The sequence below is a fragment of the Juglans microcarpa x Juglans regia genome, chromosome 7S, assembly GCF_004785595.1.
Source record: "Juglans microcarpa x Juglans regia isolate MS1-56 chromosome 7S, Jm3101_v1.0, whole genome shotgun sequence".
NCBI lineage: Eukaryota > Viridiplantae > Streptophyta > Magnoliopsida > Fagales > Juglandaceae > Juglans > Juglans microcarpa x Juglans regia.
In genome coordinates, this window is record NC_054607.1 from 20952032 (window position 1) to 20966274 (window position 14243).

The following is a 14243-nucleotide window of genomic DNA, read 5'->3' on the forward strand; positions in this document are numbered from 1 at the left end:
TGGTTGATCTATACACGAAAACGGAAAAGCAGTATGCATGCATCTATACAGAAGTAAAGTTTTGGAGGATTAAGTACCCCTGCCTGCCTAAATTACCACGTACGACACGGCATTGATCATCAACATTTTAGTGGCCAAAACCTTGCAATAATTCCACATATAATGTGGGTAAAAGGACTATTGTCTTTTCCGTGTCAACTTAGATATGATCATCAGCATCACGTGGAGTTCTTATTCTCATAAAAAAACACACATGTATCATGAGCTTCCACCTAAAATCATTTTGTTACTCATTAATAATTATTATAGAGTTTTATTTTATTTTTTTAGTCAATACGATAGATCTTAAATAGATTCTTTGCTAACACTAAAGTGATAATAACTTAAAATTTATATCATTAGCTTGTCAATATGTAACGACTACGAATCACTTAATTTTAAATGCAGGGTAGTACTATTGCTCCTTGTACTTGTTCTTGCAATCTAGTTTACTTTAAAAACTAAATCACTTGTAAATTAAATTTTGTCATGTCAGCGATGTGGATCGAGTTCTTGCAATCTTTCACACATGCTTTCATGCATAAATACTCTACATAGATCACTTATACCGCGTACGTACTAGGCTTTAATCCGAAGGATCAATCATGTGTATATCTCGCTTGCACAAAACTACTACAAGCAGTTAATATTGGTTTATTCACATCCTCAAAATTTGAACATTAATCTCTATTCAAATTACTATATTAATTAGTAATCAAGGGAATACAAGTGTGCATAAGATTTTAATCTTTTTTTTTTTGTAGAGATGGAAAATCATGTGTGGGCTTTGTTGGGATGAACCGGTTATCAAAGGCTGAGTTGAAGTAAATAATAGCGGAAGTAAACAAAAGAGCATAACGATAATCACACACAATATACCAAGATTTAAGTACTGGTTCAGCTCAATGTGAGCCTACGTCCACTGGCGGGGTCGGTTTCAATGAATTCACTATCAATAAAGATAGAATACAAGAGATTAATTACAAAATCTTCTTTCCAAAGTATCAAAACACTCTTGGGAATATCATAAAGAGGACCTCTCTCTTCAATACAAATTTTGGCAACCTTAAAAGGTAAAAAGATAATAAATAAATGTTGAAACATTCATATTTATATTTAAACGATGCGGACCCTGATTTATGAACATTCGCTCGAGCGAACGTTTGGGTTGTCATCTCACTTCGAACTGAGTGTTGAGCGAACTCTCTGGATACCATTCCGCTCGAGCTGAGTGTCGAGCAACTGATGAGTGATCTCTTCGGATGCCATCCCACTCGAGTTGAGTGTCAAGCAAATGTTGAGTGAACTCTTGGGTTGTGTCCAGCTTGAGCTCACTGTCGAACTATTGATGAGCGAACCCACTGGGCGAGTCATTGCTTGAGTAGCCGAGACACCGCTATAGTGAGCAATTCGTAGAGGTGTTTTTTCAACAAAATTCAATTCACCTCTCAACAAATCTCCACCTTGGCTTGAATTCTACCAAGTTTAACAAGAATCCAGTAACTAAAGAACCGACCCCCTCCCCCAAATCTCCTAAGGGAAAAACCTACCCCGAACACCAATCAAGTCCAAACAAAGTTTAAAGTTGTATACTGGAACTGGCTTTGTTATCATATCTACTGGATTCTCAGTAGTATTAATCTTCTGAATTTCTAACACGTCATATGTAACAATTTCTCGAAGAAAATGATACCTGACGTCAATATGCTTTGTTCTCTGATGATACATTTGATTTTTTATAAAATGTATTGCACTATGACTATTACAAAACATTGAAATTGCATCCTGCTACTATAACCCCAAATCATTGATCAGGCCTTTCAACTAAATGGCTTCCTTAACAACCTCGGTTGCTGCCATATACACTATTTCTGTAGTTGATAAAGCAACAGTAGATTATAGTGTTGCTTTACAACTAATAGCAGAATTACACAAAGTGAAAACATACTCTGCCAATGATTTTCTCTTATCTAAGTCCTCAACATAATCAAAATCAACATAACCAACCATCCTCGAATTGTAGTCAATTTCTCTATAAAAAAAAATAAACCAATGTTCGAAGTGCCACTCAAATACTTGAGTATCCATTTCACAGCTTGCTAATGAGCTCTACTAGGATTAGCCATGTACCTTCTAACAACACTCACTGCCTGTGAAATATCTAGACGAGTACAAACCATTGCATACATAATACTACTAACTGCACTGGAATAAGGAACACTAGTCATGAACCGTTCCTCCTCGTCTGTCTGAGGAGACAGAGATGCTGAAAGTTTAAAATGTTTAACAAGTTGTGTACTTACTGGTTTGGAATTAGAAATTCCAAATCTCTGAAAAACTTTCTCAATGTACTTTCCCTGGGAGAAGTACAACTTTTCAGCTTTCCTACCTCTGTGAATCTCCATCCTCAAAATCTTTTTTGCAGCACCTAAGTCTTTCATCTCAAACTCATTTATGAGTTGTGCTTTCAACAAGCTAATGTCAGATATGCTTTTAGCAGCAATAAGCATATCATAGACATACAGTAGCAAATAAATGAAAAACCCATTAGATAACTGCCTATGATAAACGCAACTATCATAACTACTCCTTAAATAACCATAATCTATCATAAAAGAATCAAAATGCTTATACTATTGCCTTGGAGACTACTTCAAACCATACAATGATTTCTTTAATTTGCACACATGATCTTCCTTTCCTTGAACAATGAACCCCTTTCATTGAAGTCGATGCATTCTCTCCGACTGTAGCCTTTTGCAACTAAGCATATCTTATATCTTGCATCTGCAATACCTTGGATTTCCCCTTTCCTTTTGAAGACCCATTTGCAACCAACAGTCTTCATCTTCTTAGGCAACTTAACCAAATCCCATGTTTGGTCCTTGTGAAGAGACTCAATCTCCTCAATCATCGTTGTGCACTATTGGGCAGACTCCTTACTTTTGACAGCTTCTAAATAGTTAGAAGGTTCCTGACCATCAACGTCGTCTATTGTAGTAAGTGCATACATCACCATGTCTTCATGAGCATATCTTCGAGGTGGCATGATTTGCCTCCTCTGTCTACCAGTAGCAACGTTGTAGGATTTTTTTGGAAGGAAAAGTAGGGTTTTTATAGACCGTCGGTTAAAGGAATTTTAAGATGAAGGGGAGTTTGAATTGTGCCAATTTAACACTATCCCAATCCCCACGTGCATCGGCAAAACGTCAAATGGTTCCTTAAATATTTATGGGCCACGCCCATGGGGTTGTCTAACAAGTTCATCACAACCGGGCCAGGCCTACAAGAAACCGAAAGGAATCCCATATCCATAGGTTCTAAATTAGTCCATTAAACATCAATGTGCTTTAAAAAAAAAAAAAAAAAAAAGACGTTAATATGCCCATAATTCTAACGTATATAATGGCTTGGTTGGCTCATGACATCAATGGCTCCTAAAACCAATACTAAGCTAGTTTGACATGAGAATATTTATTCCAAGTTGGAGTTGGATATAATATAATATATGAAATATGGAATTAATATATCTCTAACAGAAGACTACAGTACTGCGACCCAAAAAGAAAAAAACTATAGAAATTTCTAGTACATCCTTCTAGATCGGGTCAGCTGCAAATATATTGAATATAAAATGGGCAATGATCGATATTTATCGTTCTAAGATGTGCAAATCTAACGTACTTCCTTTAAGAAAAATTAGTAAATCTGAGACTCACATTAATTTTTTTTTTTTAATAATAGATTATACTTTTTTTAAAAGAGTACATGGGATCCGGTTTGTACATTCTAAAATTGTGTCGTCTAACATTACTCTTACTCTTTTATATTTTATTTATTTATTAGGGCAGCATTACTCTTACTCTTATCATGTAAGAGCCTAGATCATTACTCATGGAAGTTGTATTATATAGGTCTACTTTAATTTTGTACTAATTATTTGCAGGATATTATATAGTGCTTGTATATATAGTAATATTAATTCAAACTTTATATTCCTATTCGGGAGAGGTCGCATACACTTTTTACTTTGAGGACTCTAATTAACAAGGCCGGTAGCTATAGATCGAAACCCCCAAATCAGCTACAAATATATTAATAATTGGTTCTAATTCCTTTTACATTTAATATTTATGATGTTAATATTACTTTACTTTTTTTAGTGTCTTTTTATATACACATATATAAGAAATACTTGTATGAAAAATTCTATTTGAAAGCCGGCATCGGCCAAAGCATACCCTCGATCCGTTTTATTGATATGACAAGATTTTTTTTTTTTTTTTTATATGACAAGACTTGATTTACTAGAAAAACTTAAAATTATGCGATGACTAAAAAGCTTTGGAATTAATTTCTTAATGCACCCAAGAATTAATTAGTTGTTGAACTTATTAGGCTTTCATGTATCATATGGACACTTTTGTTGGAGAACGACGATATTTAATATTTACAATTGATATTGCAGAATGTATTATACGATTGATATGTATGTATGTATGCATCAAGCATGCTTGCGAGCGATCAATTTGAACTTTAGGCGCAATATATATATATATAAGTTATATATATATATAAATTAATTAGTCACGCTCAGTGCGGCATGTGCATATAGTTTGTTGGAAAGACTAGATTTAATCTTGATCATATCTTAACAAAATTCGAGAAAATATAAAATATGGGAAAAATGACAAAACCAAATTTTTTTTTTTTTTTTTTTTGATAGCACAAAACCAAAATTAAACGTTAGGACAACAGAATGATCATGAGTGCTTTATTAATAATAAATTATTCCTCAAGCTGGATCTTTCCCGTCTCATATTATTCAACAATCGTTCTAATCATTACAGAAAGATAACGTACGACATTTATTTAAAGAACACGCAGATGGAGAAGAAATGATCATGATCGATCTTTTGCTTATTCATTAATGGCCGGAGACCGTCAAAAGGTTGAGACAGCTGGCTAGCGTTGATGAAACGATCGAACATCTTGGGCTGGATCGATCTAATATTTCTTGAGGAAATTCTTGAACCAATGAGCTGAAAGCTTTGGGTATCTTTTCAGTTTATCATTAAAATCTATGAAGTAGATGCCAAAACGAACAGTGTAACCTGAATTCCATTCAAAGTTGTCCAAGAAGGACCAAGCAAAGTATCCCTTCACTCTCACGCCCTCCCTATTATATTTATGCAAAAAAAGTTAAAGACATGCAACAGGTAGAATAATATTTGCATGGTGAATGTACGTAAGAGAGAGAGAGAGAGAGAGAGATCAGAGGTATATATTATCGTGTATATATATATATATATATATATATATATATATATATGAATTAGCAGTAGTACTATATACTTACTTGATAGCCTTGTTAAGATAATAAAGATGGCGATAGTGATAATCAATTCTTTGGGTGTCCACAAGAGCTTCCTTTAGCGGCAAGGAGGCATTATTGAACTCATCAATTCCTGCAATTAATTAATTATATGCAGCAATATCTATCAGGATCATATATAATATATATATATATATATATATATATATATATATATAAGTGATAGTTGTAATCGTGAGTGTACAAACGTCGTGCAATTATTTTGAAAAAAGTGAATAAATATGTGACGTATGAAAAAAAAAAAAGAAAATTTAAATAATCAATCACACTTTTTTTTAAAGTAACTACACAACACTTACGCACTCCATGACTGTATGTAACATTACTCATATATATATATATATATATGGAAAAAAACAATAGAATTAATAGATCTGGAAATTACCATTCTCAGTTATGTAAATTTGTGGATTATAATACTTCTCCTTTGTGTACTGCAAAAGATCAAGAATTCCACTGGGAACAACATGAAGCCAACTTGAAGCAGCCTGTTAATTAATATATATTGAAACCGAATGGACCAGTGATTAAAATTTTTACATACATGCTTACCAGTAATTTGAAAGCAGAGAGATCTTTGCTCAATGCTATATTTTTAATTGAGAAATTATGCTCTTTTTCATCTTACAAACAGGCTTGAAATGCTTCACCTAAATAAATGTTATTAGACAAGATTTGAGACAAAGATTAACATAATTTGATGAGTCGTGCTGAGGGTGTAGCATGAGACATTTCACCAATAAGGCCAAATAGTCTTTTGTTTTCCTTATTTTTTTATACATTTTTTTTTTATAAAATCACAATATTATTAAAAAATATTTTTTTAATCACCAAGTAAAAGTAAAAATCAATCGGTAGACTACACCGGTGGATTTTATCGGTAGCTAGCTGCAACTTTATTCTAATTTGATTCCATTTTGTACTAACAATATCAAAACAAATTGGTTGCAGTCACCATAACGACGTACGGTCGTTTTATATATTTCAATAAGTGTTGTTATCACAACATTTTTTGTTAGAGAATTACTACAGCTAGCTATAAAGAGGTTTTACAAAAATAAACACGTAAACGGACATGATTTCATATAATATATTAGATCTATTTTATAATAAAAATAATTTTACAATTTAATATACCACATCAAAATGAGATTTTTTTTTATCAGCCACTAATATCACTACCTCATACCTAACGAAAAACCCCTACACTCTAAAAACAAACCCACATGTCCTATAAATAATAAAAAAAAAATTATAAGTGTGAAATGTGAAAGTGAATTATACGTAACTGATGTATAAAATTCTTTCAAATAAAAATAAGTCAATTTGTGTGTTTAAGAATTAATATTTTTATAAGAGGATTTCTCGATACATGAATATGATGATCACTTTCGATATATAGTAAAAGAATAAATGTTGATTTATTTAGAACACACACCTGTGGACCAATGAGGACCCCATTGCGCTGAGCTGGCATGCACAACAAAATTAAAGAAAATTAAGTATGGGTACTGTGTAGTACTTAGTACCCTTTTATATATATATATATATATATATATATATATATATATATATATACATATACACAAACACACACACATATATAACACGAGAATTAAATGATAGCCTTCCTATATCTTTACAATTTTTCTACAATTTTCTAATAAAATAATATTTTGAAATATTTTTTTTAATTTTAATTTTGATTTGATGTGTTTAAAATTGAAAAAAAAATTATTTTATTAAAAAGTTGTACAAAAATTGTAAAGGGTTGTTAAAGCTACCATTGCTCATATAACACATACAAATGGATATATATGCTATTCACATACTGCATGTACGTAGAATTTCTGCACGTATGCATGCAACTTACTTGTTTGATTAACAAGACTATCAGTCGCGTAGCTTTTGTTAACATAATTATATGAAGGAGCATAGGCAGCATAGTCAGCAGTGTAGTAGTTTATTCCGATGAAGTCGTAGGACCCTTTCACCAGCTCCGATTGCTTTTCTGTGAATTTGGGTAATCGCTTTCCGACCAACGTTCTCATGCTGTGTGGATAGTCACCATTTGTCAGGGGGTCCATGAACCTGCAATTTGAATTTATATATATATATATATATATTATTTCATGTGAATTGTAAATACGATGGTTGTTTGAGAGAAAGATGATCATTGAACATGCAGTTTATCCAACAAAAGAACAGAAAAGATAAAATAGCAGTGATGCATGCAGAATTAATTTATTAATATACCATCCGAAAATGAAATCAAGAGCACGTGAAGCGGCGTCGATGTCTTGTTTGGAATTAGTGTATGGCACCATCCACTGGCACACATGGGTTATACCTATTACACCTTTTTGCACTGCCTGTACATGTCAACATGCATAAGACGTCAATAAACATACAAACAATAATATATGACATATATCTTTGAGTGTGTGTGAGAAGGGAATAAATGGGACCTGATATTTCTCCTTGAAAACTTTAACAGCAGCAGCATGAGCAAGAAGCAGGTGATGGGTGACTAGATAGGGCTCAATGGCGGAATTTCCACCGGTGCAATTGGGACTATACCAGCTCGAACACCGGAAAGGTGCTAATATTCCTTGTGCATAACCTCCATTGCTGTATGTCCATGGCTCATTTAGTGTGATCCAGTGCTTTACTCTGTCTCCAAACTCTCTGAAGCAAAGGTCCGCGAAGTACCGGAAATCTTCCCTGAATATATATAATTACACACACATATATATTAGACTTATTGCCAGGGGAAATGTTGATCTGGGTCCAAACTTGGAGACTTTCTTAGTTTTTACATAGATAATAATCTATCCCCTCAAATGGGTCCTCGATCAACAATATATATGGTGATCAAGCAGTCACTACTTACACGACTTTTTCACTTAGGAAACCACCATACTCATCGTCTAAGGCCTGGGGAATATCCCAGTGGTAGATTGTCACGAAGGGCTTGAGACCTGCAGCATTCAATTAATATCCTAAGTCTCAAGATTAAATTATGATGATCAGCAGTAGTACTACTTGATCATAAATAGATATTCATGAGGAATGTAATGCAATTAATATTAATAGATTGAAGCATGACCTTTGGACAGGAGCTCATTGATGAGGTTGTTGTAGTATTTGATTCCTTCCCTGTTCACGCCTTTGCTGATCTTTCCCGCTGAAATTAGGCCCCGTTTGATCAGATTGTTAGATTATATTTCTAAATTCCCCTTACTCTTTTTCCTGAATTCTTGTGTCAGAAAAAAAGCTTTCAAGAGGGGGGAATGCAGCCAAATTGAGTAGTCTTACTTGGAATCAATCGGGCCATGAGATTGAGAACCTGTACGCATCTGCACCCATATCCTTCAGAATCGCCACATCTTGCTGCAGTATACGAACAAAAAGGAAAATTAACATGTTATGGAAATCTTTTGACAAAGGAGTTTTTTCCATTTCTAGAAAATCTCTTAATTCTCCATGCATCTTCCTTTATATTTTTTTAGAGGAGTCAAAGATCATATTATACGTACCTTGTAGCGATGATATTGATCAACAGCTACATCTCCATTACTGCCATCCGCAATCAACTCTGCATATTTATTTTTTTTAAACAAATCTATAATTTATACTTGACTAAGTTCGAAGAGATCCAATCAATTAGTTAAGACCACGTACGTGTGAGCTAGAGTAATAATATTCCATCCATTAGATCAGGAAGGCATTGATGAATGAAATGATCATTTTCATTCCATAATCTGTTTTTTCCTTTCTTCTTCTTCTTCTTCTTGTTTGTTTGTTTTTTTTTTTTTTTTTTACACAGAAGTAATGTGAATAAAGGAAAAATTATATAATATTGTTGAAGAATAATCTCGCATTGCCTGTGGACAAGGTCTAGGACATGTTTATAAGAAATAAACAATCATCTCTTGTAGAACCGATTTTATGATATGAGTTAGGTCCATAAATTTCTTCATAGTATCAAAGTCTGCTACAGGACAAATGAAATCCACACTATTTATCATGTGATAAGGACCAGGAAAAATACTGACATGCACGTGAGGGAGAGTGTTAAGGAATAATCTCACAATCCCTATAAACAATGTATTGGGCATGTTTATAAGGAATGCATAACCATATCTTGTAAAATCGGTTTCATGAGAAGAGTTAGGCCATAAATTTTTTTAAATATAAAGTATACTTAATAAGGATAATATATATATATATATATATATATATATAGAAGTAATCTAGTGGACGTATCGACAACCATGCAGCTTGGCTGCTAGTAGGACAAACTTTTGACTTCAACTCATCATCCTTGTCTTTGTGGAGAGAAGGTTATTTTTTTATTTTTTTATATCCAGTGGGAGAAATTTGCACTGTGTTTTCAGTGCTGAGAGAGAGAAAGCTAGAGAGACCTGGATATTTATGGCTGTAATAATCCCACATGCTTGGGCCTTTACCATCTTCTTTTGCTGCACCTTCATACTGAAATCCAAACACATTAATTAATCAATGCATGTTATATATGCAATATATATTCTTGTCATCTTAGTGAAAATTAGAAAAGGAAAAAAAAAAAAAAAAAAGCCTCAAACATGAAGAAAACATCTGCATGCAGGGGCTTGTTACCTGATAAGCTGCTCCTGCCGCCCCGAAAATGAAACCCTTGGGAAAACTGGTCCGGTTGAGGGAAGAAATGCCATAGCTGGGTGTGATTTTATTCTTAGCGCCATTGCTGTTAGCAAATGAGCCAACGAGAACTAGAAGGCCAAGGAGTACCAGATAGCCTTTCAATGCCATCGCCGTGAGGTTTTTTTTGGTGATCGAAGTTGCTGAAACTCACCTGCCATTTATAAAAAGCTCGTTACGTGTCTTTTATTTTATTTTATTTTATTATGTATTATTTACTATTCACTCTCATACTTCATATTTATAATTATTTTTTAGTCGTGCCACACAAAAACCTTACACTCTACATATCACTTAAAAATATGTAATTTTTTTTTATCTTCATATTTCATCATATTTAATAAAAATGAAGATATAAGAGTAAAATCATATGAAAATGAGGTTTATGTCTAAATTTTTTTTTTTCATAAAATGTGATGGTGTGAAGTGTGAGATAGTGAATAGTGATTGATAAAAAAAAAATTATTTAATTAATGAATCATGTTAACTCCGAAAAAGAAACGACCGGTGGTAACACAATTATTTTTCTTACAATCATGTCAATGAATCATTTTTCTTTCGATAACAATAATTTTACAATTTAAAGTACACAGGCAAATCAATTTAATTTATAAACTTATTTTCATGATAAAGCATAAATTATATGATGCTAATTTACGAAATCACCTTTCAATTACTAATACGTACGGCCAACAAATGAGACAAAAGGGACATTGAATTCCCATGCATAGATCGATAAACGGCTATAGATATTCGATAGACGTCCTTTTAAAATCATCTCCGACGTACGATTGCCATAGAAAAAAAAGCCGTGCTACACCCACTACAAGAGATTGTATTTTTTAAGATAAAAAATTTTATCTTAAAGAACACAATTTTTGTCTCAAATTTTATCTAGAGACGAAAAAATTTTGTCTCAAATTTGTCTCAGAAAGACCGTCTCAAAAAGTTTTTAGAGTCGAGAATCAAAATTCGTCTCAAAAAATCATTTTTAGAGACGAAATTAGGCGAATCCAGTCGAAACCTTTCGAATGAATAATTTTTTTTGAGACGAACCGATTTCGTCTTAATATAATGTTCGAATGAAATATTTCTCCGTCCGAACCGAGATGTCCATTCGAACAATATAATTTATTCATTCGAACTAATGTCCATATTTGATCATATTCGAACGAACAGAGTGTTCGAACAGATTTTATGCGTTCGAACTAATAAATTTTTCAAACGACTTGTGTTCGAACAAAAATTATGTCTGTTCGAAAATAAATTTTACTTTCAGAAATTATATCCGTTCGAACGAGGTTTTGCACATAACTGTTGTTCAAACAAATAATTTGTTGTTCGAACGTCCGTATTTCTCTTTTGTCATTCGAATGTGGTAGTTTTCGTTCGAATAGGTCTATTTTGATTCGAATGAAATTAGAAATGGTAATTTACCGTTCGAACTAGTTATTTACCGTTCGAACTGTATTAATCATACATATCAGAATTTAATTAAAAATATCATATTAATATTAAACAATTTGTAATTTAAACATCAATTGTTCAAATGTTTTGGAACATCATAATAGCAATTAAAGAAAAGATAAATTTGAAGATTATAGTGGTGGCATATAGTTTTGGAACATCATTGACTGAAATTGTTCAAACATTTTTGGTTATTCAAATGCATCGTCTCTTTTAATCTCACCTTCAAATCCGTTGTTTGATATAATCAGGCTAGTAGCTCTTTTTCCTTAGACCTCAATCATTTTATCTCAAGTGCTGCTTCCTCCAATTCCTTAGTCTTGTCGTCATTCAATTTGGCTTGAGAATAGGATGATGATGATGATAAGGATGGTTTTACGTAACGTCCTAAACCCCTCAAATATCCAGAACGTGATCCAAGAACTTGAGAAAGGATCTGAGCATCGTTGACAGATGATGCATCAGATGGATCCGCAGCAGTTTCCTTAAGAGATATCATCTTGTCCTACAAAAACAAAAATATTAAAGTTAGTATAACTAACAAAAATATTATGTGACAATGAAACTAAAAAAACTTAAACTTACATAATTTGCCTCTACTTCGCAACTGGCCCAAACACCATCACGATTTTTATGTATTTTAGCATACAATTGGGTCAAATTATAGTCAGCGGGACTTTCTTCTTTCTGTAAAAGGAAAATCTATATTAGAACTTAAATCAAAAAATGTGTATTATATGTTAATATTTAACGGGCACTAAAATAACTTACCATTTTGTTAGACAAACGATGAAAAGATCGAGAGCCTGCATGATGGTTTATCTTTAAATTTGATCTATTTGTTTTGTTCACAGTACTCCGTTGCTAAAAGAAAAAAATATTAGTCAATATGTTTAATACATCTATGATATATTATTAAAAAAAGACAGCAGCGATATTACCTGATAAGTAGGGTCTTCAAACATATTACAAATTTTCTCCCATTCGTTTGGTGGAATATTTTGGAATGGATTTTGGCGCGCTTCTATTGTAGTACTGAACTTCTTATAATGTGCATGGCATCGACCTTTGTACCTCCGAAATGCATTCGACATCAGTTCCTCAACCGTTAATCGATCATCTCTTCGACCAAAATTAAGTTCGAACTCATCATTTCGAAAATTATAAACAATTACTATAAATACAAAATAACTTGAAAGTAACATGTTATATACTTAGTTGCTTGAGATATAGGTTATTACCAAACAACGGTTTTTTATGTGGTCTTTCACATCTTGGGAAACTTTAGACCAAGAGGATGTAGAAATCGGTGCATACGTGCGAGTAAATGTACCAACATAAGAAGCAAGCCACGCTGCCGAATCTCCGGAGCCACCGGTGTGATCATCAGGAATGTCAACTTTGATTTTACCAACTTTCCTTACTTTCTCTATGCAAACACCTCTCGTAGTGCCTCTACCTCGATGCTTGTTTACAACAGCTATAAATACAGGAATTAAAGCATAACTTTTTAATTAAATTAATTTATTTTATAGATATATTACTTAAATTGAGCATAAAATATGATATCTAATTTGATAAAATACTTTGTTCTGGGCCTTGTGATGTTGGCTCACTATTGATGACAGATGAACCACACGGGGAGTCAATAATGGATGGGGATGGCACACGTGTTGCTTTGTGTTTGGGAGGCATATATATTTGAAATTGTAATAAATTATTATTCAAACAATCGTTAAAGATATTTACATGTTAATATTACTTACAGAAATTCATGTTTGAAATTCATTCACTATCCGTTTTGCTGGACCAGTCGCCCTCATCATCACTAGACACTTCAGTTGATTCATCTTCTTCCAATATTTCACTCTCAATTACTTCGGGTTGAACATCTTCTCTACGCAATAGAACCATATCATATTGGCTTAATCAACAAATAGATTGATGCCTACTCACTTTCTTGATATGCTTCTTCATTTGCTGGACTATCAACTTATTCATGTGGTTCGTCTGCCTCTGAAATGTAATCATATACATTTCTTGGTGCAAACTTCTCCACTACCCACCATGGGTTTCCGTACTCCGGATCATCTAAATAAAAAACTTGATTCGTTTGGCAAGCGAGAACGAAAGGATCGTCCTCATACCATGTGCGAGATGTATTGACACTCACAAAATAATCATCGTTACGCACTCCCAACCTAGGATTTGAGACATCCCACCAATTACATTTAAACAACCAGACCATATATCCCTCCACATACTTTAACGCCATGATATTTTCCACAATTCCGTAGAAGTCAATGTTATCATCCCCATGGCTTCCTTCGACTATGACCCCACAATTTTGAGTTTTCCTATATCTTTCTCTATCAATTGTGTGAAATCTATATCCACGCACCAAACATCCTGAGTACTGGAAAACCCATCTGGACAGACCACATGCTAGAGCATACAGTTCTAGTGAGATTTCTGACGAATTTTCACCATATTTCAATTCAACCTATATCAATAAATATTATTATATACAAAAAAAGTAGAGTTTAGTGGTATGAAATTCGTATTATAAAATGGGGCTTAACAGTAATACCGTATGTTCAAACCACGAGGTAAATTCCTCTTCGTGGGTCTTTTCTATGTC

The 14243-nt window shown here is 33.3% G+C and overlaps 1 pseudogene; it reads right to left on the reverse strand.

Annotated features, from left to right (window-relative positions):
- Positions 1-4799: 4799 nt before the first annotated feature.
- LOC121240301 lies at positions 4800-10258 on the reverse strand (annotated as a pseudogene).
- Between the last annotated feature and the right edge of the window lie 3985 nt (positions 10259-14243).